General features: G+C 40.6%; 2 long non-coding RNA genes across 4 annotated transcripts; one reads left to right on the forward strand and one right to left on the reverse strand.

The window, feature by feature from the left end:
* Window positions 1-13194: 13194 nt before the first annotated feature.
* On the reverse strand, window positions 13195-22723 carry LOC130251847 (uncharacterized). Of its 3 annotated transcripts, none has more exons than XR_008840247.1 (7): window positions 22580-22723; window positions 19622-19670; window positions 18347-18438; window positions 14416-15959; window positions 14172-14321; window positions 13834-14025; window positions 13195-13279 (listed from the first exon to the last, which is right to left on the reverse strand). It is a non-coding gene; the product is annotated as an uncharacterized LOC130251847 (long non-coding RNA). The 3 variants fall into 3 exon arrangements; XR_008840246.1 differs by having other exon boundaries at window positions 13834-13987; window positions 22580-22722; XR_008840245.1 differs by having other exon boundaries at window positions 13834-14321; window positions 22580-22722.
* Window positions 13244-17922, forward strand: LOC130251848 (uncharacterized). The gene is made up of 3 exons (XR_008840248.1): window positions 13244-13328; window positions 16767-16820; window positions 17762-17922. It is a non-coding gene; the product is annotated as an uncharacterized LOC130251848 (long non-coding RNA).
* Window positions 22724-22811: the final 88 nt, after the last annotated feature.

The following is a 22811-nucleotide window of genomic DNA, read 5'->3' on the forward strand; positions in this document are numbered from 1 at the left end:
ACTGCCGTTTTTTTATCGGGAGCGCCGTCCCGAGGCGGGGCAGGCCCGCGCGGTGTCCCGGCACGGGCACGGCCGCGCGGAGCCGGGACCGGCGGGAGGCGCCCGGGGGGCGGGAGCGGCGCCCGAGCCGGCGGACGGCGGCGCCCGCAGCCCGTGGGGTGTCCCGGGGCAGTGCGGGCCGGGGGAGGAGCTGCGGGCCGCGGGAGGATCCGGCAGCCGCCGGTACTTCAGCTGTGAGCTAGCTTTAAATACCGCTTTTTATAAAGAGTTTCTGTTCGTGTGTGTGTATATCTATATGTGTATATATATATATATATATATATATATATATGTATATATATACACACACACTCATATAATGCGTGTATATAAATGTCTGCATATATAGGTATGTATAATATATCTGTATATATATATGTATATGTTTATGTATACACATATATATAAACACATAGCTACATAAACACATATACAAGCATTTATACACGTGTGTATATATATACACGTATATATACACAGATATATGCATGTATAGATATATGTAATATATGTGTGTATATATACATATGTGTCTAAATATGTATACATATATGTATACATATACATACACAGGTGTGCACATATACACAAATACATAGACACATAAACACATATACAAGCATTTATATATACATATATATATGCACACACACATATGTGTATATACAGATACATGCATATATATACACACACTCAGCCACAGCCTCGGTGGTGGAGCCTCGGGCAGGGGCAACAGGCACCTCCAGCTTTGTCGCCCTCGGATGGTGATTTTGTTGTTTGTCATTTAGGTTATTTTTTGTGTAGGTTTGTTTTCCTTTTTTTGCCAGTCCCAGGCCCTTCAAAGGCTGCATGTCAACTGTCAGAGTGCTTCTCACGAGGTGAAAGTCAGTGTGGTTCTGCGTGTGCTGGGGTGTGGAATGTCTGCGGGTGTCCAGCCTGCTGAGGTGTCCCTGGCCAGCCCTGGAGGGTGGTGGGAAGGTGATCCCCACCTCTGGGGGAATGGTCCCTCGTGCTGGCTGTACCCTAAACTGTGCCAGGGCTTAAGCTAGAAGTTAAGCAGAAGGAGCATGCAGGATTTTCAGACTGATCTTATGCTTTTGTTTCACTTGGCAGGACGCATGGAGCAGTTGTTGTACACATTGAGGTATTTAATTTGCTGGGGCATGGCTCTGTTGTTTGGGTTTTGTGGGTTTTTTGGCAGAGTGGTATCATTATATTTAATATAATATATGTGTGGGAAGTATAACTCAAGCACTGACCAACGCATTTTTAAATAGTGTTTGTCAGAGCATGCTGGTCAAATTCTAACACAGGTAAATGTAGTTGTTCCCAGCCACCCTGTTCCAAACAATCTGACCTGAAAAATTATTCTAAACTTTCAGTCCAGATATATCATGCGATGATACAGATGAGTTAAAGGATAAACACTCAAGAAAGGGATAACAACTCATGGTGGGCCTTCATTGTAATATGAAATAAAAGGTGAAATATGTCAGGATATTTTATTATACACCCACATAAGGTGATCTGGCATCACACATGATTTACATCACACAAATTATTTACATCATACAAATGATTTACATCATTTACATGTGAGCATCGTAGAAACACAGAAATGTGACAGTTCAAGAGTTACGGAGGGAAGCCTTGTCTGTGGGGAATTTCTAGGAAATGCAAGTAAGTACATTTTATTTTTTGAGTGCTACCACAATAAAATTGTAAATGCAAAACATACCACACTTTCTAGAACTGTTCATTAAGGAGTGGTACTGCCAGGTTCAGATGTTTTATGAAGTAAACACTCATTGCTATTCTTCATTAAGGTACAAATTAGTAAAAACGTGTGCATGTTTGAAGGTACATTTCACCTGTAATGCTGTCTTGGTAAAATGCTGCCCTTGGAAACCCACATCTTTGCATACAAATAGTGTAATTCTGCTTATGTGCTTATTACAACCATCTTTGAACATACAATAAATTTTGCTGATTTTGTGGATGCAGTGCTGATTTTCAGGAAAACTTGGCTCTGGCTGTGTCAGTTACAAGGATGAATTAGTGGTGGCTATTCTGCACTGTGAAAAAGAAAAAATAAAAGTACAAATAATAACAATTTTTACAAGATTAATTGCTGAACAGAAAAAAGAAGAGGCAGATTTTATGATAAAGCAATAGAGAAAACTTAATTTCTTGGTTAGAAATGTTCCTGTTTCAGGTACAGCCTTTCTCTTTCCTGAAAAGACTTGTTTTGCAGAAAACTTCCCTCAGTCCTTTGGTGAACCTGTGTTCCCTGCTTCTTAAAAAAGCTTGTTAGAGCATGTGCTGATCTGGAACGGAACAGAAGATTTTTTTAAAAACTGTTTTGCTCTCAAGAAATACCCACAGAATCTACTTGAAACAAGTATATCCCAATCCCTTCCCACATGTCCCTGTAAAGGAAAGTATCATCTGCTGGAGTTATTGGTTTCTATTTTAGGTGAAGTGACTGGGTGATGTATTGTATTTCAGCTCTGGAGCTGAGCATTATTTTAAGATTTTTATTTTATTGAGCAGATTCCTTTCCTTCGTTCCTTCTTAAAGGAACCTCATGAATTTTTGGTGGTTGCCCTTGCAATTTGACATTCTTACATTCACTTTTTATATTCTGGCCTGTAGTTAAAATAATATTGCTTTCTGTTGGACTCCATTCTGTGGATGAGTTGTTTTTCTAAAGATGTCATTATCTGAAGGAACCTTGCCTTGTTTATTGAAGAAAGTGGAAAAAGCATAATGACTAGTGCGAGAAACTGGAATTTTAAAAAAGAAGATTCATATGCAGACAGTTGAATACTACCCTGATGAACCAGGGGTGCTTTTCATGCCTCTGCATATTTCCTGTCTGATGAGAAGCCAGTCATTTAAAATCGATTTTTCAAAAGCAATCGTTCATTTTCATGTTCCTTATTTTGAGGTCTCTGTCTTGAGAACCTCAAACTGATTCACAGAAATGCAGAGCTTTTGCAAAAACAGGTGAAAGCAGTGTATCACCTATATTTTAAGCAGTCTCTGAAAAAAACCCAAAATTGTATGAGTAGTCAAATTTATTGGAGATACTTGATATGAATCTTAATTTCCCATTGTATAAAGTGGAATTAATAAAAATACATCATTTGCAAAATGGGCTGCTGTGAAGTAAATTCATTCTTGTGCAAAGAATGCAGATGGACACTTAGGTAATCTGGTCATGTTAGACAAGCCCACGAGTAGACTATCAGTGAATTCAGAAAATAACATGAAAGAAACAAGCTACAAAGCCACACTTGCAACTGTGAAGACTTTTCAAAGTACTGAACAACTGCTTGGCCAAGAACTTCATCATGTGTGATGAACAAGGTGGGAGTCTTATAGGAAAACAGCAAGCCATAGCATAACCCAAAATTCTGTTGCACTTCAAAACAGAAGGGAGTCAATAAGAAGGCAACCTGTTGGTAACATAATTAGGTGGTATTTCAAAATAGTTTAATCTTTTTAAAAAACTTTCAGCAACTGTTTTTGTTGTTGCATTTTAGCGTGTGGTGGAAGCATGTAATTTTTTATTTGAGTTAAAACATTCTTCTATCAATGACCACGATATCATGTTGACATAAAAAGTGTAAAAAGGACTGTGAAGTTCTTGATCTATTGCATGATCTTGTATGTAGGATGATCAATAAATGCTCTTATTCATTTAGCAGACTAATTTAAAGTCTGTAAAGTAGGACTAGTCTCTTATGTTAGCAGCAATGACTGCATGTAGAATACTTATTAATTTTTGAACTGTTCTCATTTTGGGACTTTTGTGGTAAATAAGAGGGGTGGACTTTATTTTCTGGATTCTTGTCAATTCTTAGGATGCTTTTTCAAAAATTACCACAATTTAATGCCAACAGTTGTGTCTCTTGTTTATACATGTGTTTATACAGGTCCATTTTTAACAGCTGGTGGGCTCTTCATCTGCAGACTGTCTCCAATCCTACCTGCAGGTTCTTAGAATCATTTCTGTTGGACTTGATAGCCACAGCAACCAAGTGTCATTAGCAATGTTAGCTAATCCTACCTCCTTCTCCAGGGCATTACAACACACACTCCAAAACAGATCCTTGCAACATTTTATTGCTTAACTATTTTTCTCTCTTTCGATAAGGAAAATGAAGGAATTTTCTGCTTGGTTAGTTCAGTCCAAGCAGCAAGCTCTGGGGGGTTGTGCTGTGGTAGAACATTGATGGAAGGGAATGAGGGTCTGGATATCACTTACTGGAATGCAAAGCCCTTCAATTTATTTACAGTGCAGGCAGAGGTGGGTTCACTCTTAAGAGTGACAGATGAGCCCTGCAAGTCTTGCTGTGGTCACTTAGAGCATCATCACCCCCAGCATGAGGATGGCCTAAGACAGCCATCAGAAGAGACCAGGTGCCCACTGAGCTGCTCAGGTTGGTGCCTGGCATTTTAGCTCAAAGCCACTACACAGGGAGAGCGAAGGGCAGTAGCTTTGCCCTGGGGTAAGGGGGTGTGGGCACGTATTCCTGTTTGCCAGATTCTCTCATCAGAAGGAATACATGCACGTGGTAACTATTCACACCAGCACAGCATTATTTACCAAAGAATGTTGCTGAAAGTGTCAGAAGACTGGTCTGTGCACTCGAACACCTCCAGTCTGGGAACATTTTCCCTTGTGCTGGCTTTGCTGTGGTGGCAGCAGCCTCTATAAGAAAGACAGAGCAGACAAGACATAATTTACAATACAGCAGCAAGGTTAGACAGAGCACCTACTTAATGAGGGGCCCTGAGTGCCCTAAAATAAAGGCAGCATAATGCAGAATGTTGAAGCTAAGATTTCTGCTTAGAGCACTGGGCCTTAAAGCATGCTAGCATTCATTGTCTGGTATATTTTTGGCTGTGTTAAACTTACCTAAATGAATAGATTCTTCCTTGCTATCAGGGAAGAGCTTTTGTCTGAAGACCATAGAAAATGTGCACACTCTTCTGAAGGTGGTCCTATTAAATGTGCAATAACAAAAAATGCCTTCCTTCCCCTAAATATTTTGAGAGAAGAATGCACTTTTTAGATTCCTTCCTTTTCCTGGATTGCTCCTTTTCTTTCACCATCTGCTCAACTGTGACCTTCTTTCTGGCTTGGAAGTGCCAAGATCTTTCCTTCAGACCTCATCTGCCTCATTTCTAACTGCTTGCTGAAGTGGTTCATGCAGTTCTTGGCAAGGGATCACTCACTGACCATGTGACTTGACAGATTTGTGACACCCGTCTCTTGCTATTTCATCATGTGTTGCAAACTTTTTCATGAGAAAGTGGAATCCCTGCTGGGAAGTATGGACTGCATTAATGAGTACTGTTTTGCAGCTAATCCAAGTTTGATGATTGATGAGCATATGTATTTTAGTTTCACTTGTCCTTGCATATCTGTAATTATTTTCTGTCACACTCCCACCTTTTTGTGTGCATACCAAGAAGCAGATCCAGTTGGTCTAGCAGTTAGCTGCTGCTGGAAGAGGCACAGATACTGCCTTTCCTCTGCCCTGGCTGTACTGCACATTCCTACTGCTTCCCTCTTGTGTCCCTCCGTCTTTGATTGTTTAGTAATACATAACAAAAAAGCCCAATTAATTTCATGTTACTTGGATCTAAAATTAATCTCTGCTATTATCTCATAAGAAATTCTCTGTGAAGAAATGAGGAATTGGAGACAATTTTTTTACATGTTTTGAGCTCCCTGACTTAGGCAATATAGATCCACTGTTTTTATTCATCACAGAGTGGCAAAGGCCCCTCAGAGGGTTATCTAGTCCACCTCCTAGCTCAGAGGTAGGTCAGCTTGAGTCAGGTTTTGAATATCTTTGACGATAAAAACACTGCAGCCTCTCTGAATTCCCCATGCCAGTGTTTGAACCCCCCACAGTAAAAAAAATGGTTTTTATTAATATCTTAAAATTAAGAGTTCTCTGCAAGTTAGACTACTGTAAGTTGATCTGAGTTTTCCTTCAAAATGATCTGGTAGCTATAGTGCAAACCAGTGCCATCCATCTGCTTAGTTGAGAGGAGGTAATGCAAGTGACAGTACTCACCTTCGTCTAGTATTGTGACTCCTCATCCTGGATCCAGGGGCTGTCTCTGAATAAGCACTTGGAAAGCATCAATAGAGTTTAGAAATCTGATTTGAGTAAAGCTTTCCAAGTCCTTTTGTTGCTAGATCCAGAATAGAAATAATGTATGTATTTAGTTACTGTGACTTCTATCTTTTATCATATGTTGGATATTTTTATTTGTTTGTTTTGCAGTATTCTTTGCTCTGAGAATAACTGACTTTTTCAGCTAAATGTAGTTTTAGTGTTTATGTAGTGAGCTTTATAGCCATGGTTTCCCAAGTCTGTATTTTGATGGCCTCATGATAGTGCAGTTTGTATTTGTGCCACTTAACAAATCCTATAGTGTTCTGAGACTGAGCACAGACTGAGACATGCCCAACCTGTTGTGCTGCATTCATTTGGGTGACCTGCCCCCGAAGTTATTTGACACATCAGTAAAGAAGGAACACTGAAAGCAACTGGATCCAGTGTTTGTGATGTCTCTGCAGGCTCAATGTCTCTGAACAAAATATATTTCTGCAAAAAAGAATTAATGCATGGACTAATAGATGTATGGTATGAATGCATAAGTTAGATATCTTTAAGAGAAGGAAGTAGTTAATCCCTCCCAACAGACAGTACAGAGAGACATCATGGATGAGATAATGTTTCTGCTCTGTATGAAGTTGTTGTTAGAGAGTGAGGTCAGCCACCAACATGAGAAAAAGGACCTGTGTGACAAAGGAGGTAGTGTGACTGTGTGCAGCTGAAATATTGACAAACTTGAGCATGTTATGAAGTACATGAGCATATGAGATAGGAATGGGGTGGGACTGGGAATTGTCCTTAAAATGCTGTAAAACCAGAAGTTGTTGTGTTTAGAGATTCTTTTTCTATGCCTGTTTCTGTTGCTTTTCTTGTCAAGTTGTCTCTTAAGAGAGGTTTAAGTAGAGTTTGAATGCTCCTGTTTTAGGTTGAACTCTGCAGAGAATGTGTCATGAGATCTCCAAGAGCATGGTGGTACCCACAGACCCCAGACTGAGCCTATGGTGGTTCTTTATAGCCAGAGTTAAAGGCTATACCTTATATTCATCTGGAAGCTCTTAGCAAACTTTCCTTCATAGCCAGGAACGGGCCTGGATTGCAATGTTAACTATCTCAAAATGTTTTATATTTTTAACAAAAAATATTGCACCAAGATAGTCTTAACTGCCAAACCGGGATGCATTAAGTTTGCATTGTACATTGTTTCCATTTATGTACTGTTTGTCTTTAACAGCCTTGACTGCTTCCCAGGCAGTAAATACATTCTGACACAATTAAAGCATGTCCACATCCTTTGCAGGTAAAACCTCAGAGATGGTATCTCTGGAGGGAGATGTTGGAACTGCTCCAGAAGTTGCCAGCTGCTGTTTGTTTATCTGTTAACCAGCACCTGAACTGCTTTCTGAATCACTGTCCCAGACCACATCTGTATTTACAGTGACCCACTCTGATGCATAGGTCATTACTTGGGCAATTGTAAAAACTGATCTATAAAAAATGCTGTGTTTTTAAATCTTATTTTTTAGTGCATTAGGTATGTTCAACCAGAAAAATTTAAAAAGGAGCCAGAGAAAGCAACTCGAAGACTTGGGTTTTATCCATGTAAAAATCCATGTAAGACAGTATAACTTAGTTAATCCTTATCAGGGTAGATTTTCCTCAGCAAGGTAGCTATATGGAATGCACTTCTGAGGATATACCAAATTAGTTCTGCTGCTGCAGCCAATGTTTATGGACATAAATTCATGGATCTTGATCCTGTTGATGCCACTGTGTAAGCAGATTGTTTATCACTTTTTGTTTGGACAGGCACAGAAGCCTGCTTGTATAATTAAAGTTGTAGCATCTGCACAGTAGTTATATACTTAAAATTACTGTGCCTTGGTGTCAGCTTCCTCTATTGATCTTTAAACCAGCACGAAATGAAATTGAATATATAAGCCATTCAGGCAAAAATTCCATTAAGGGTAGTGTAGAGTACACGGTACTGTGGGGCTTCTAGTGCAAGGGCAGGACTACAACATTTTTCCTATCTCACAGGAAAGTTGCTAGAGTCATCTTAATATTAGGTGATGGGAAAAGACATAAATCTATATGGATAAAGTGAATTTATGCATAAGAAATTAGCTTCTGCAGAAGAAGAGACGGGTTGTAAACTCTTTGAAAAGCTTGTCCCACGCCATTGAGTAATTTAAACCTCAGGCTGTTCTTTGGGGAATATTAGAGCTGCAAAAATTACCCTGGTCATAACTTTATGTAAGCAATAAATTAAATACAACTATTAACTCATGACTGTTTGGAAAATAAAGGCACAGTTTGCATTAACAAGGTTGAACTGGATGGTTTCTTTTGGGAAAACACTTGGACCCTTTATAAATATGTTCTTTTTCAAAAAGATGTGTAATAATTCAGGTGACCACTGTACTCTGCACTTAAGCCTTTATTTGAGAAAAGGTTCAGGGATCAAAAAATTTCATGCAAATATTTGTGGAATTCCTTATGTATTTCCAGGACAAATTATTGGGCGGATTTAAAAGAGATCCCTCCAAAGATTAATTTTACTGGTAACCAATTGCTATATAAGAAGCAAGGCAGAGCTAAGCAAAGAGCAGAGCTGAGCAGGGTTGGGCAGGTCTGGACCTCTGGGTGATGTGACTATGTGCTTTAGGAATTACATCTCTATGATTCCATTACTGTATCATTCCCGTCATTCTGTTAGATTGCAGAAGTGTAGTTCTGCCAGGGACTTGCATCAGGATCTAAATGTCATGGTTTATCTACCATGTCTGGTAAGAATCTCCTAGGAAGGATGGTGGGATAGTTACAATTAAAACCCTAGCAGGCTTTGTATTTGTTCTTTTTTTTTTTTTTTTTTTTTTTGGTATGACCCTGCTCTTACCAAAGTTGGTGGGACAACTCACCCATTTAAATAGTGTTTTTGTTGGCATGGCTTGCATGAATTTTTATCATGTTGATGCCCTGGCTGGTGGAAGCCCTCAGGTGCAGAAAGCAAATGGACAGCCCCAAAAAAAGGGGGCGATGGACAGGCAAAAGCAGACAGGAGTCCAGTCATGAGCAGAAAGCAGTGTCTAGCTTCCAGCCTTACTGAACTGTTTGTTTCTTAGTTACTTCATGAGAGGAAGGAGCAATGTGAGATGGTGATACTGATAACATCACCTGTGATTTAGGGTGTTAGAGGGTCTGAAGGCTGCCTGTACGTGAAAACAGTTGACACAAAGTCTGGGAATCCTGCAGAGCTTCAGATACGTCCTGCCTTACACAGAGCCAGAGAGCAGCCCCTCCTCACTTCCCTCAGATGGAGACATCGTGCCTCACTTGATCCTGCCCTATATGATAGCCCATACCTTCAGTTCCTTCAGCACAGCCCTGGCCATTATCCTGAAATACCTTGCCAAGGACAGAGAGATGGAGGAGGTTTGCCTTCCTTGCAATCTGAGTCAGGTGGCACTGGGAATCACAGAAGTGTTTGCAGGAGGAGTGATGGTGTGGCATGTGATTCTTCATGTATCCAGTTCTTGTGTGTCTAATTGTCATGGACAATGTCCAGGTGTATGTGCCAAAGCTGTTTTTGCATATACTCTCCAACTTAGCCAAATAATGTATTGCTGGGAAATTTTCTCAAGAAAATCTAAAGGGTTAGACTAAATAATATTTCTAAGTGACAGTTTGAATAGAGACACAGCACCGTGTTTAACCTCATAGTTACTAACCAACACAGGTTCTATAAATCACAACTTTCTTGTGTTTTTTCAAAATAGGAATTTAATTTGCTATCTTAGGTAAAAGACTGGATTCTGTATGATTCTGCTCTCAAACCAAGTCTCAAACCTTGCTTTATTGTTTTAGTTACTCAGAACTGCAGTACATTTATACTTTGGTTAATGCATATATGCCATGGCTAGTGACTGCTGGTTTAGCTGCTCTTAAGTTCTCGTACTGTTGCTTCAGGTCAGAGAGAGCAAAGGTCTGGTATTTTAAGGGATTTGGTGCTGCTAGATAAAAGCATTTTGCATTCCATGCATGCTCAATCTCTACAGATAAGTAGGGAGGAATACTGGAAAACCCTGGTATCTCAATGGAAACGATAGTCAGAATGTAACTTAACTTGCATGGTGGTAGTTTGCATTCATCAACATACCTTCGTTTTTGTTTTCTCTTTGTTATAAAACCTTTTGCACTTCTTTTTAGTACTCTATGAACATTTGATGACTGCTGCTGTGAAGATTTTATCATTGAAACGATTGTTTCCCAAGCACTTAATTTCTTCAGGTAGTCCTATCAATAATTATAGCTTTGGGGCTTTAAAACTGAAGTTACTTTAACATACAGTAATAATACTTGATAGTTTCCTCTGGGAGCCGAATCACCATGTTAGCTAAAACAACTGTATGAAGAATGCTGTCCTCATGGCTCAAACACTTGTAATGCTGTCCCACCCAAATTAACCTCAGCGTGAGGGTGACTTTTAATCCATGAATGAGATAAGCAGTGAAACTATTTGTTACTGTCTCTCATATGTGAAGGTATTTCTTTCAACTAAGTTAGTATTTAACTGTCTTTATTTTACTGCTAACAAAACCAAAATAATATAATTATAAAAGAGACAGGTGTTTCCATCTGTTGTACAAAAGAAAGACACCAATGATTGGCTCTGACCAGCTCGTATAGAATTCTGTTGGTGAATTACATACAGGGTAGGAAAGGATACCTTTTTCTAAGTGAAGAGTGGCTGACATTAAGTGAAAAACATTAATGGCAGTTTCACTAAAATGAAATCTTAGTGCTGCAGTTCTTTCTGGCTGCACTGTATTCTTTTGCAAGAAACCATCCCAGGAATTCATCCTAGCATGATAGTAGGACTGTTTTTAAAAGTATCAATTTCATCATGCATGTGCATGGATCATAAAATCATAAAGTATCCCAAGTTATCCCATCATGCTAATGCAGGATTTTTCTGTTTTATGAGAATCTTTGGATAATTTCTTCCATGATGCTTTTTCACCTCATTTCCATACTGCTGCTGCTAGCATTTTGTACCAGAAGCTCTTCTGTCATTAAAGCAACTGCTTCTTTTGTGTGTGGAAACTTGTCTACTGTGCGTATCAGGTGACCCAATAAAATCTATCTCAAATCTTGCTTCTTTTCTATCATGACACCACCCCAATTAAAAATACCTTGCTATGCTCTGTGCCCCCAAATATTCCATTATTGTTTTAGCTTGAATACAGTCCTGTCCTTACATATTCCTGATGTGGTTGATGAAGATGGGTTTCATGTATTCAGTGCTGTCTTATTTATTTGATATCTCCACCTTCTGGGGAGTCTGACTGCCTGTATTTTTCTACAGAAAATCTATAAAAGTAGGGTCTGATAATATACCTAGAGTGGCTGGGCCCATTGCCTACATGTGCATAAGCAGAGAGAGAGAGAAGGCCTATGCCAGATGAAAGAAATAATAGGTATCTGCCTTCTCTCCATAATTAGAGGGAAACCAGTACATGACACCTAAGATAAATATGAGCTTGTTATCAGCTGGTAACATTGCTGCTTCTTTCCCCTTGTATACAGCAACAACCAGATGGACAAAGGCAATGGCCCTTCCCCCTGTTTGCAAGAGAACTTTGCTCAGTCCTAGACCATCCAGGTGTTTGACAGATCTAAGCTGATATCTGAAGCTTCAGGTGGAATTTTCCTTCCTCAGGAACTTACAAGTGTCTCATCAGCCCTATATGTAATACCTTCTTAGGTGGCTAAATAGGACTGAAGACCAATGTGTATGTTACTTAATCCTTTTCCTGTGTCTGTGAGTAATATGCTCAGATGAGCAGATTGAGATCACCACCAGTGTTACCTGGATCCATACATATATCTACTTTGGGCCCTCATTCTCATCATGCTTCTGTGGTGCAGTTTATGCTGGAGTGTATATATATATATATATATATATATATATATATAGTGGTGGCCAGAAGGGGCAATTTGTATTTACTTTCTGTGCCTTGGCATCACTCTCCCACTGCTCCTGAGTGCTGAAGCAGCCTGCTTTGGAGTCAGCTGAACAGCTGTGCTGGAGATGCAGACCTAGAAGAAATGTGGAAGTGAGAAGGGAAAGGCTGCCCTCTGGCCCAGCCTTATCACAGAACTTCCTAGTTAGGTACCCACTTGGCCCTGCAAGTTGTCTTGTCTTTGGCTCTACAAATCCAAAGTAATTGAGGTGTTCAGGAAAAAAAGTAGATCATAAAAGTGTGAAAGGCAAATATAATCTGAAGATAAATCTTGCACAGTCAATGGAACTGGGGCTGTGAAGTTAATTTCCAGGGAAGATTAAATGAATCAGAAGGCAGACCCTTTTGAGCATGCATTGCAATATACCTTTTCTGACAGAATTCTTCCCCTAGAGGCCCCTGGCAATCTGCAGACCTCCCCAGACTAAACCTAAGGGCCTTTCTGTAAATAAAGAAGGGACAGCCTCTGGAGGCAATCTGGATCTCTGTGAAAAGCCTCTTTGTTCCAGTCTGTGAGGGCTGGAAAATTCTTGGGCAGCAGAACTATGGATGCTGACAGGAACACTCCTCCTGCTGGTTTGGCTCTCTGATGGGAGAGTGAGTGGCTGGCTCTGCTGGTGGATCTGAGACCCCATCCCTGCAGCTGAGGGAGACTGGCAAACTTACTGGGGCATCTGGCAAATGTAAAACCTTATCTACGTTTGGGGCTTGTTCTCCCTGACTGCTTTCTGCCTCTCCTGGTGCAGGATGGTGGATAGTTTCCAGCTGAAACAGCTGATGGAAAATTCCTGTTAAGGAAGAAAAACTAGAGCCTTAACTCTGGTAAAGACTGTAGTGATGGGCTGGGGCCAAACCTAGTAGGTTCAGGGCATGGGCTGGTGCCATCCCACTGTGCCTGTTGTCTGTGAGGCATGCTGGGGTGCTTCTGCTGCTGTCAGGATGGGGGATGGTGAGTCATGGATCTGCACTGCTCTCCCTGCCTGTTCCTTTCTCTCTGCAGCAGGTGAAGCTCATGGAAATGACATAGCTCAGCAACCAAACTGGCCATGGTTACTGTTTGGAGAGGATGCCCTGTGAATAGAACACATAGAGCATCTGAATTATTTCACCACCCATGGAGGTACTCTACAAGTAAAGTTGCATTGTTTAGTTATAAATTCCATGCTAGAATGGTTAATCTTGAATGTGTATAGGGGATAACACACAGAAATTAGTATTACATTAATGATTAATGACAGATTTGGCCAAATTTGGAAGCGTATCCTAAAGTTGAAAATCAATCCTTGGATTAACAAAATTTCTGACCAGTCCTAGGACTTGTAGACTTCCTCAGGCATTGTTGAAAAGGTTTGGTTTTCCTTCATTTTTTCATATTTCAATTTGGTAATGTTACTTTCCTGTTGCTAATGTTCCTGTTCCTCTGTTTATTGGCTACTAATCTTAAAAAATCTAAGCTTTGGTTTTTGAGGGGAAAAGGATATGGAGCAGGGAAACAGAGGAAGGCCGCTTGGAAGATTTGTGGAATTTGATAATGTTACATGTGAGGCAAATCGCCGTTTTAAAAATTGCTATTCAAGTAAGTATTTATTTCTGACAGAAATGGAGGAGTCTGAGGAAAACCTTACCTGCTTTTGTTCTAAGGCTCAGGATGCTCTCCCTGTTGTGTTTCTTCCTCTGCTGAATACTTTATCTTCTGCAGGTGTCAGTGGAGGGTTTCAAAACACACTGCTTGGTTCACTCTCTTGCCCTGAGGTCTTGGTGCAGCTTTGCACTTTGCATCTTTATAAATAAATCATTATCTTTCACAAATGAATCACCTGTTGTTTGAGGTGGGCAGAATATTTTAATGGCATCTAAGTTAAGAATTGTGATTTTTAAATGTTTGGTTTCTATTTTTGACCTACTGTAGTTAGAATTTATATCCAAGGAGGTATAAAGAAAAAAACAGGACAAAAAGGCTCACTGAGCTGCAGCTGTAACAGAGACCTACATCCTTGGTGTTATTATTATTCATGACTTGTGGTGTAACTGTAGGATGGAGGAGTCACATTCCTTGGCAGCTCAGGTCTGGGCATTGGTGAAACATAGGACTGAAATGGTCCAAAGCTTTTTCCTGATGAGAAATAACAAATACAGCTATGTAGTGGAGCACAGGGGAACGGTAAAATATCAGGATGTGAAGAGGTGTTTTTGTGCTCAGAACTCACCTGGTTTTCCCCTGTACCAGCTGGATATCTCAAAGCTGTTCTGCCAGGCAGTCTCACTTGCAGCACATCTGCCTCAACATTGGTCAGCATGGTGGGCTGCAGGCATCTTGTACATCCCTCTCAGAGCCTGCTGTAATACTTTTACGGTATTTTAAGAGTTCTCTCTGTTGTATTAAGAACATCTAGTTGAGGCTTTGCTAGTCTTTTTTGGAAAAGGTCCTTTTTGGCTCTTCTCTGAGCCCTTTGGGCTCAGCACTATACTGGGAGAGATCCAGGGTTTTGCTTTACTCTCCTTTTGGGAGTGGGATCTCTAGGAACAGTCACGCACCTCATTCCATGCTCAAAATAGCAAAGCTCTTTCTGTGGAAAAGTAAACTTTCATGGTTCCTGAGGAAAGAAATAGCTACTGAATAGTGCTAAATGGGCTTTACTGCATGCATATGACAGGGAGGACACACTTAAAAAAAAAAAAAAAAGAAGGCTTGAAAGATTGTTTAAGAACAAGTTAATGGATGTAGCATGAAATAGGAGTAAAAGCATTTCTCCTGGCCTCTACCACCCACTTGGCTGCGGGCAGGTTGAGAGGTAGGACTGGATCCATCGAGAGGGCAGAAATGCACTGAGGTGCAGGACACCAGGGTGCCTGGGGCTGCAGGGTGCCTGGGGCTGCAGGGTGTCCATGTGCTCATTGAATCCCACCAGAGACACCAAGGAACATGTCTTGGGGAGTTAAGTACACACAGATGGTTTGAGCAAACAGCAGCGAAGGGAGGGGATGAGGGGTGAGCCTGCAGGGCTTTTTCCCAGGAGCTGTGCTCTTGTATTTAGCAACTTGAGCAAAACTGTGCTGCATGCCGAGATGAAATACACTTGTTTTGTACTGCACTCTGCTTCTTCAAATCCCCATCAGGACTTTTTCCAGTTTGATGCTGACACAATATTCCTAGATGGTGATTGCCACTTGAGGGATAGTACAGATGATTTTATATTTCATAACAAATCTATCACAGGATTTGCTAAAATGAAGTCTCATTCCTAGCTAGCTTTCCCAGTCATACAATTATACAATTTTGTTTGCTGTTGTCTTTTTTTTTTTTTTTTTTTTTTTTTTTTTAATGTTTTTGGTATTTTTTTAATGTTTAATGTTTATGGTTTATTTTCTGAAATGCAAAGTCTACATACAAGCTCTCTCCCAGCAAGGACAAACTCCAGCATTGCTCCCTTTACAAAGGTTTGGCCTCTGCAACAAACCTTGAGTTAGATACATCAGTGATGTATTAAGGGGTTTTGTTGCTCCCTTATTTTCTTCTGACAGTAACTCCAAAAAAGGGGCTTTTTCAGACTAGGAAAATTGTTTCAATCCTCTTTTCATTCAGTTTTGTGGTCTCTTCATTTCAATGATTAAGGACTTGGCAGGGCTGGACTTCTTTTTTGGTTTGGACGATAGCTTTGGTTTGGAACATCCCAAAATAAATTACGTCCAAAAGTTTCCTCTTTGTCTGCCGTGATTTCAAAGCAATTTTCATGGCTCAGTTCAGGGCTGCCTAATAGAAGAAAATGGAAGAGTAATTACTGCCTGCAGAGCTTCTAGCACAGCAGTTGTTTAAGTAGCTGCAAAATAATTTAAGGTACAGGGAAATTTCTTGTTCCCTGAAGAACTGTGTGCTTTGAGCCAAACATTTTTCCTTGAACTAGGCACTAGGCACTGCCCCAGTGTGCCAGCAGTACTAGCAAGGGCACCACTGGCATTCCTGCCTGTCTGAGGTCCAAAGCCACCCCCATCAACACTGCCCTGTGTGCTGGGTGTCGTGGCTCCCATCACTCCTGGAAATCTTATAATTTCAAACCTCCCACTGAATAAAAAAAAAAAAATAAAAATAGAGTACTCCTCCCTCTGGGAAACTCACAGCACTCACTAAGTTCAGTCCTCAACCTTCGCCCTGGCTGTGCAAAGCAGACAGAGGGCTGCCTAATGGAGCAGCCAAGATTTCCTGCTCATGTAGGGAAAATTTCACAATAGACATTCCAGCACAGGGCCAGCCAAATGGTGGCATGTGGAGAAGGGAGGGCGGTGAAGCAGCTGATCTCTGTCCTGCATCTCACTGGGAGCAGTTCCACTGCTGTCCAGTCAAGGAGGAACTTAGAGGGATGAGAGCTTCATCAAGATTATTTAAACCATTAGCTGAAATAGCTTTGTCTGAATCATGTAAGTGGCCTCATTCAGGCTGACCTCTTGTAAAATTCATGTGAAAATGCAAAGTGACCAAGAGAGAGTTTACCTAGGCAGTGTGGAGATCTACCAGTGGGCTTTGTCAGATGCCACAGCTTACAGAGCATCTCCTGTTTTACAGGCATAGGCACAGAACACCAGACACCAAAAACCAAACTCGTAACTGAAGCCTTTGGTGAGTATAAAACTTAATTTGCATAATTTACCTCTTTGACTGAAAAGGCTATTCATTTGCTCAGAATTAAATTAATTTCTATACACTCCTGTAAATCTGACCTGTTCAGATTTAGTGTTATCACAGTAACTTTATTTATCTTAGTTAAAAGCCAAAATCCTTGTCATTTCAGGGAAAGAAAAAGCCCTTAGTGGTAGTAATTAAAAATAATTTAAACTTTCAGCAGATTAGCACCTACATGTTATGGAAATAGGAGGATGGTGGTAGTCTTGCAAAGCCATGTAGAGTTAGTTAAGAGAGGAGCTTTCTAGAGGCTCTCAGGGCACGCTCACAGTGGCAAATATGGCAAAACTGGGCCAAGCCTTCTGGCCATAGGTTGTCCACCTGTGGTCAGAAAGCCAAATGTGCAAGAATTTGCTCAGAGCAGTGGGAGTGCTGCTACACATCTTCTGGGCTTCAGTGGTCTTGCAGCTGGAGGGATCAATGCTGAAGCATTTCAAACCTGGCATCTCAGCCCCAGTAACCATCTGTGTCCTCATGTGATTCAGGGAGGCAAAAGCCACAGGATGTCAAGTCTAAGCTATGGGGGAATTTACTGGGATGGAAAGTGTTCAGTGGGTGGAAAATGGGACATCCATAGTGCAGGTTTTTGCTGGTGCCTTTGGTGTCCCAGGGGGTGCCATTATCCCACTAAAGAACTCAATGAGTTGTGTTTTCCAGCAGAGAGACATGCTATTAACATGTTATTAGGCAATTTTATATGTATAACCTTAAATTCTAATTAGAGAATGTCTTAACAGGTCAAGTACAAAACATCCACATGGATAATTTAACAGAAAACAGCAAAGAAAAAGTGACATACCTAATTGATCTAAAGTGAGGGTAATAAATGTAAAAAATAATGAGAATGCCTGAAAACTTGTTTTGTTTCATTTCCTCAGATTTAGAGTGTAGTCATTCCATCCTGGGAGCACTCATGGAGTAGTAAGGAGCTACTGTTTAATTTTAGTAAGAATAAACTGTGTCTTCTCCCACTGCCTACGCTTAAAATAAAGAGACTTATAAAGAAACATCCTTTCCACTGATTATTTTTGCAGACTGGTGAGATCTTTCATTTTTAAAGTATTTCCAAGTTGTCTTTGTCCAATTATCATATTATTTCACTCAATAGATAATGTGCTCATGATGGAAGATGGTAATTTTTTCCCTACTACAAAGAATGAACCAAGTTACTGAAAGGAAGGAAGTTACCCAAGTTTTTATGTTGTATTAACACAGGAATTCTGTTTCTTTGCCTAATCCCTAATTGATAAACTTGATGAAAAAGTGTACATATTCTATAATTGTACAAGCGTGAGGTATTTATGTGTCTAGCCACTGAACAAACCTACGCCAATATATTGCACAGGCTATTCAAATGGGAATAGAACAGCACTAAAAAACAGCCATGAGTGAGAGAAATAAACAGAAAAAGGAAATAAACAGAAATCAACTTGTGTTAGGAGTGACTGACTAAGAACTCACACCTGCCCTTGCAGGGGATTGCTTCATGTGTTGGTCAAAGGCTCCTGTCCTGCACAGGCATCTCTGTTGTTGATGTTCTTTTTTCAATCCTTTGCTGCAATTAAGAGAGTTATGTTGGGAGGATAAATTGATTATTATAATTGTTCATTAATGCACTCTTATTTAATATACTTTGAGAGGTTATAGTCTTCAGAATGATGATAAATTATGGTAATTCCAATTAATGTCACTGGAGCTTAAGGGATGTAAGCATTTCTATTAATATGGAGCAGTTTTCTGGAGTTTTATAATGAAGCTATAAAAAATTGCTGAAACTTAAGGTACAAGTTTCCAGTATATTTTATGCACACAGTATTCCCTTGAATCTGATCTAATGGATAGATATATCAAATCTAATAAGATATAAATAGAGTGGAAAGAATCTACTGAATATAGAGATTCCAACTTGTAGAAATGGACGTGTACAAGGGGAATACACTGCTTTCTCTTTAGGTTAAAGCAGGTGGACCTGTGGTGGTACATGTGACAGGCATTTTGCTCAAAGGGATCTTGCACCCTGGGCTGGTATCTTTATCAGGATTCCTGCTGCCCTCTGTCTCAGTGCATTCTCTGGGCCCAGTAGCTCCTGATGCATGGTTAACTTGTAGCAAAACAGTGTTGAGTTTATTAAGCTCTGATTATGTTCTTGGAGGAGCTCACAATGAGCTTGCACACAAAGGCAGCTGACCTTGGAATAAAAATAAACAATTTAATATTTAAAACAGATCCCATCTGAAAAAGAGTTAGAAAATGCTGGCCCACCTTTAAAATTTGTGCTGATTTTGGATATTTTACTATGAGATGCTTGAACCACAAAGACAACTCAAAAATTTTTAAATTACAGAAAAAGAAAGGATGAGAAACCAGCTAACTGTGTTATCCTGATGTACTGAAGTTTTTCAAAGGTAGTACCAAAAGAGGTGCAGGTAAAACTGACGCAAGCTTTTAGAAAACCTGGTCATTTTTCTCACAAGAGGAACATACAGAGAGAGGATGTTTATTTAGTGGTTTTTAAAATATATTTTTCTCCTTGGATTAGAGAGAATGAAAGTATTAAGGTACTTGTACTAACTGGTTAGTGCACCAAAGTCAGCACCAAAGCACCAAGGAGCTGTTAACTTGAATTCTAAGGCAAGTTCTGCTGGGGGAAAAAAGTCTGCTGAGTAACAGCTTGCCTGATCTGATAACTGAGACTGACAACACAATGCAGAAAGAGGCAATAAAGATGCTCTACTTACAAAGCAATCCATTTGGTATCTCCTGTCTTCCTGAATATAGAATGGTTTTCTGAAATAATGACAAAACATTGATGAATGGGCACATACATTATTATAGCAGTCAATCTCAAGGTAATGAGATAGACAAAATTCCTAGTTATGTTGTAATCCTGTCAATTATGAGTGTATTCTAAAAACAGAAATGCTAAGAACAAAGAAAAGAGAAACAGACAAGGTAAGATGAGCTCAGAGCCTCACAACAGCATTGTCTTCATGCACCAAGGAATAAAGTATTTATTTACTTTGGTCAAAGTTCAAGGGCCTAACATCTTTTCAGCCCCCTTTCTTTTCTGTATCCTCTTGGTCTTTTTAAACATTATGTAAGGTATTAATGGACTTTTCCTTTATTTTCCTATTTCATTTTGCATATTCAGAGAAGTAAGCTGTGCTGCACAATCCACATGATATTAATGGTCAATAGGTATTTGTAGGAGAATGCAGGTTTTAGAAATACAAGTGAGTGGAAATTTTGTTGTTTGACTTTAAAATTGTGCTAGTCACCACTTTCTAATTCTGCCCATCACTGGAATAAAAAATTACAGAGACCTAAGCATATACATGTACAGAATATTAAGGGTTAGGGTATTTTCATTTTTTTTCCCCCGATGGAGATGTGCCTAAAGAACCTATAAAATTATATATTATGTATATATAATTGTATATATATAAATTATAGCCGTTGCATGAGAAGCTTATAGTTTAAACAACTAGCTCAGAAAAGTCAGGCTTTGATCAACAGTAATGTAAGGATGGCTCTGGAGAGAGGCATGTTTGAAACACACCAAGGAGAAATTAACCTGCTTCCTTGAGGTAGTGTGCAGTCTTGTTATTCTGTTACCCTTCTGTTGGCACTTTGCAGTTCAAAGGAAGAGAATGGTGCTACTTCCGTCTAAAACAGGAGCGGGAAAAAAAAAGGAAAAATATGAATGCTATAAGGTTAAACTGAAACTGCATCTCCTTTTGACATATAATTTGTAGGTGCTTTCAGAGCAAGATTGTAAAAATTGGGACCTTGGACTTAGAGATTTGAAATGGGATATACCAGCTCTCCCCTCCTGCTTATCAGTTTGACTGCAGCTTTTAGCAATCACAGTTACGGCTGCCTGATAGTGGTCTTGGGTAACCTCTGTGAAAGGAGTAATCCCCTCAGCGCAGCCCACAAAAGAAAGGGCTTTTTTTCACTTAGTATTTCCCTGCATTAGGCAAGGCAATGCAGTGCTTTGGGATCTCTGTCCCTGCACTGCTGCTAGATGCCCAGCAGTGGGAGGTGACAATCTCCATCTGTGCCGACTCCTGAGTGGGCACTGGGTTACACGGGGTTTATGTCTCTTGAACTGTAGGAAAACCAGCTGGGTCTGGATTGTGGGTTTCTAGTGCTTGGGTGTTTTTTCATTACTGGGCATTGAAAATCCAGCATGCAGAGGGAATGCATGGGATGGGGCAGAGAAGTCAGTCAAGAGCAGCTGGGAACAAGTGATGCTCCTCTAACCACAAACATTGTGTTTGCAGTACAGGTTTTTCAGTGTAATGTAAATAAATGTGCATAAACACAAACCATACCTTTCCAAAAAATCCAGTGCACTGCTCAGTGCTGTCTTACAGTTAGGCACTGATATGTATCAACGTTTTTATAGAGTTTGTCATCCATGAGCTACAATTCTCAATAGATCCACATTTCCAGTCATCAAAACTTTTTCGACACATTATTATTATCCTTTTATAAGTAAGAACCCTTAATGACTTCATGCAGTGGTTTGGATTAAGCAGATCAAGGATGAATTAAGTAATTTGTACTGAATCACCAAGGAAATCTATGGAATGATCCAAACTAGGCATCTTCATTTTTAGGCTTCTTTGAAATGCAAAAAATATAGCACACTATCTGCAAGGCCTTCCATCCTGCAATACAAAAACAAAAGACACAGTCCCTGTTCCACATATACTGCACCAATCAAAAGTTAAGGAAAAAGAGTGTTAAATGCAGTTAGAATTATGATAATAATAATTTATAGGTACCAGGTTTTGTTTCCTTGAGGTCTCTTTTTTTTTCCTTAGGGGAAATAGTAAAGTAAGGGTAAATATCAAAGTTAGGTTAGGCTAACGTGCACGTAGTCATTGTTTACTCTTGTTATCTGTAGTGCCTAGTAAACCCATGAGCTGTGTACTGGTAAGAAAAAAGACTTTTGAAGAGAAATCTTCCTTGTTTCACATTGCTTCCAATTTCTGTTACCTGGAGATGCAGACTAAGTATGTTGCCAAGCCTGGGCTTCCTCCTTTCTGCTAGCTAATAAATTATGCACCTCCTTTCCTGCAGATTGCTGGCCTTTCTTATTTAGGTGGTGAAGTACTCAGTGTTTGGAATGCATCTAACCTTGAAAACATTTTGGGCTGCGTGGCCTGAGGCCTGGCAGGTAACACCGAGGAATTACTCAGCTACAGTTTCTCTCTGATACTGCTGAAACTTCAGACGAATGCTTATCGAGATAAATACAGCCACGTGTTCTGCACCCTCACAGCACAGGTGAGCATGGATTACTCGCCTATGCAAACACGAGTAAATTCATTCCCAGATTGCAAACGCGGCAATAAATTAATTACTGTCAGCGAAATATTTCACTTGCATTTATGTTTGTTCATACATCCAAAATGATTGCAGACACCCGGCATCATCACGTTTTTATTGATCTATAACTGCTCCTTTCTTGCCCAGACGAAAATCACCCGGGAGTTGTCACTGCCAAGCGACCCCGTGAGATGAGGCACGGACCTCTGGCCAGAGCAGGCGGGTTTCGGCAGAGTTGTTTCCGCCTGTTTGTAAATTTCCCAAGCGCTTCTCAAATTTTGTCACATTTCCTGACTCGGTCGTTCACGGGACGCCGCGGGCGCTTCCCCTCCGTGGCGCTGCGCGGCTGCGCTTACCTGTGAGGGAGAGGAGCAGCAGGGGGCCGGCAGCGCACAGGTGCGGGCGGCAGGCCCGGGGCAGAGCAGCGGGACAGCGCCCCGCCAGCACCTCGGGCGGGGCCGGGAGGAGCGGGGCCGGGACCCGCTCCGCTCCGCCCCTCCCTTCCCTCGGCTTCCCCTCCGCTCCGCTCGGCCCGGCCCCTCCCCGCCCCTCGCTCGGAGAAGGGGCCCGGCCGGGGCGGCCCTCCTG

Source organism: Oenanthe melanoleuca, chromosome 3 (assembly GCF_029582105.1).
Source record: "Oenanthe melanoleuca isolate GR-GAL-2019-014 chromosome 3, OMel1.0, whole genome shotgun sequence".
Lineage (NCBI taxonomy): Eukaryota > Metazoa > Chordata > Aves > Passeriformes > Muscicapidae > Oenanthe > Oenanthe melanoleuca.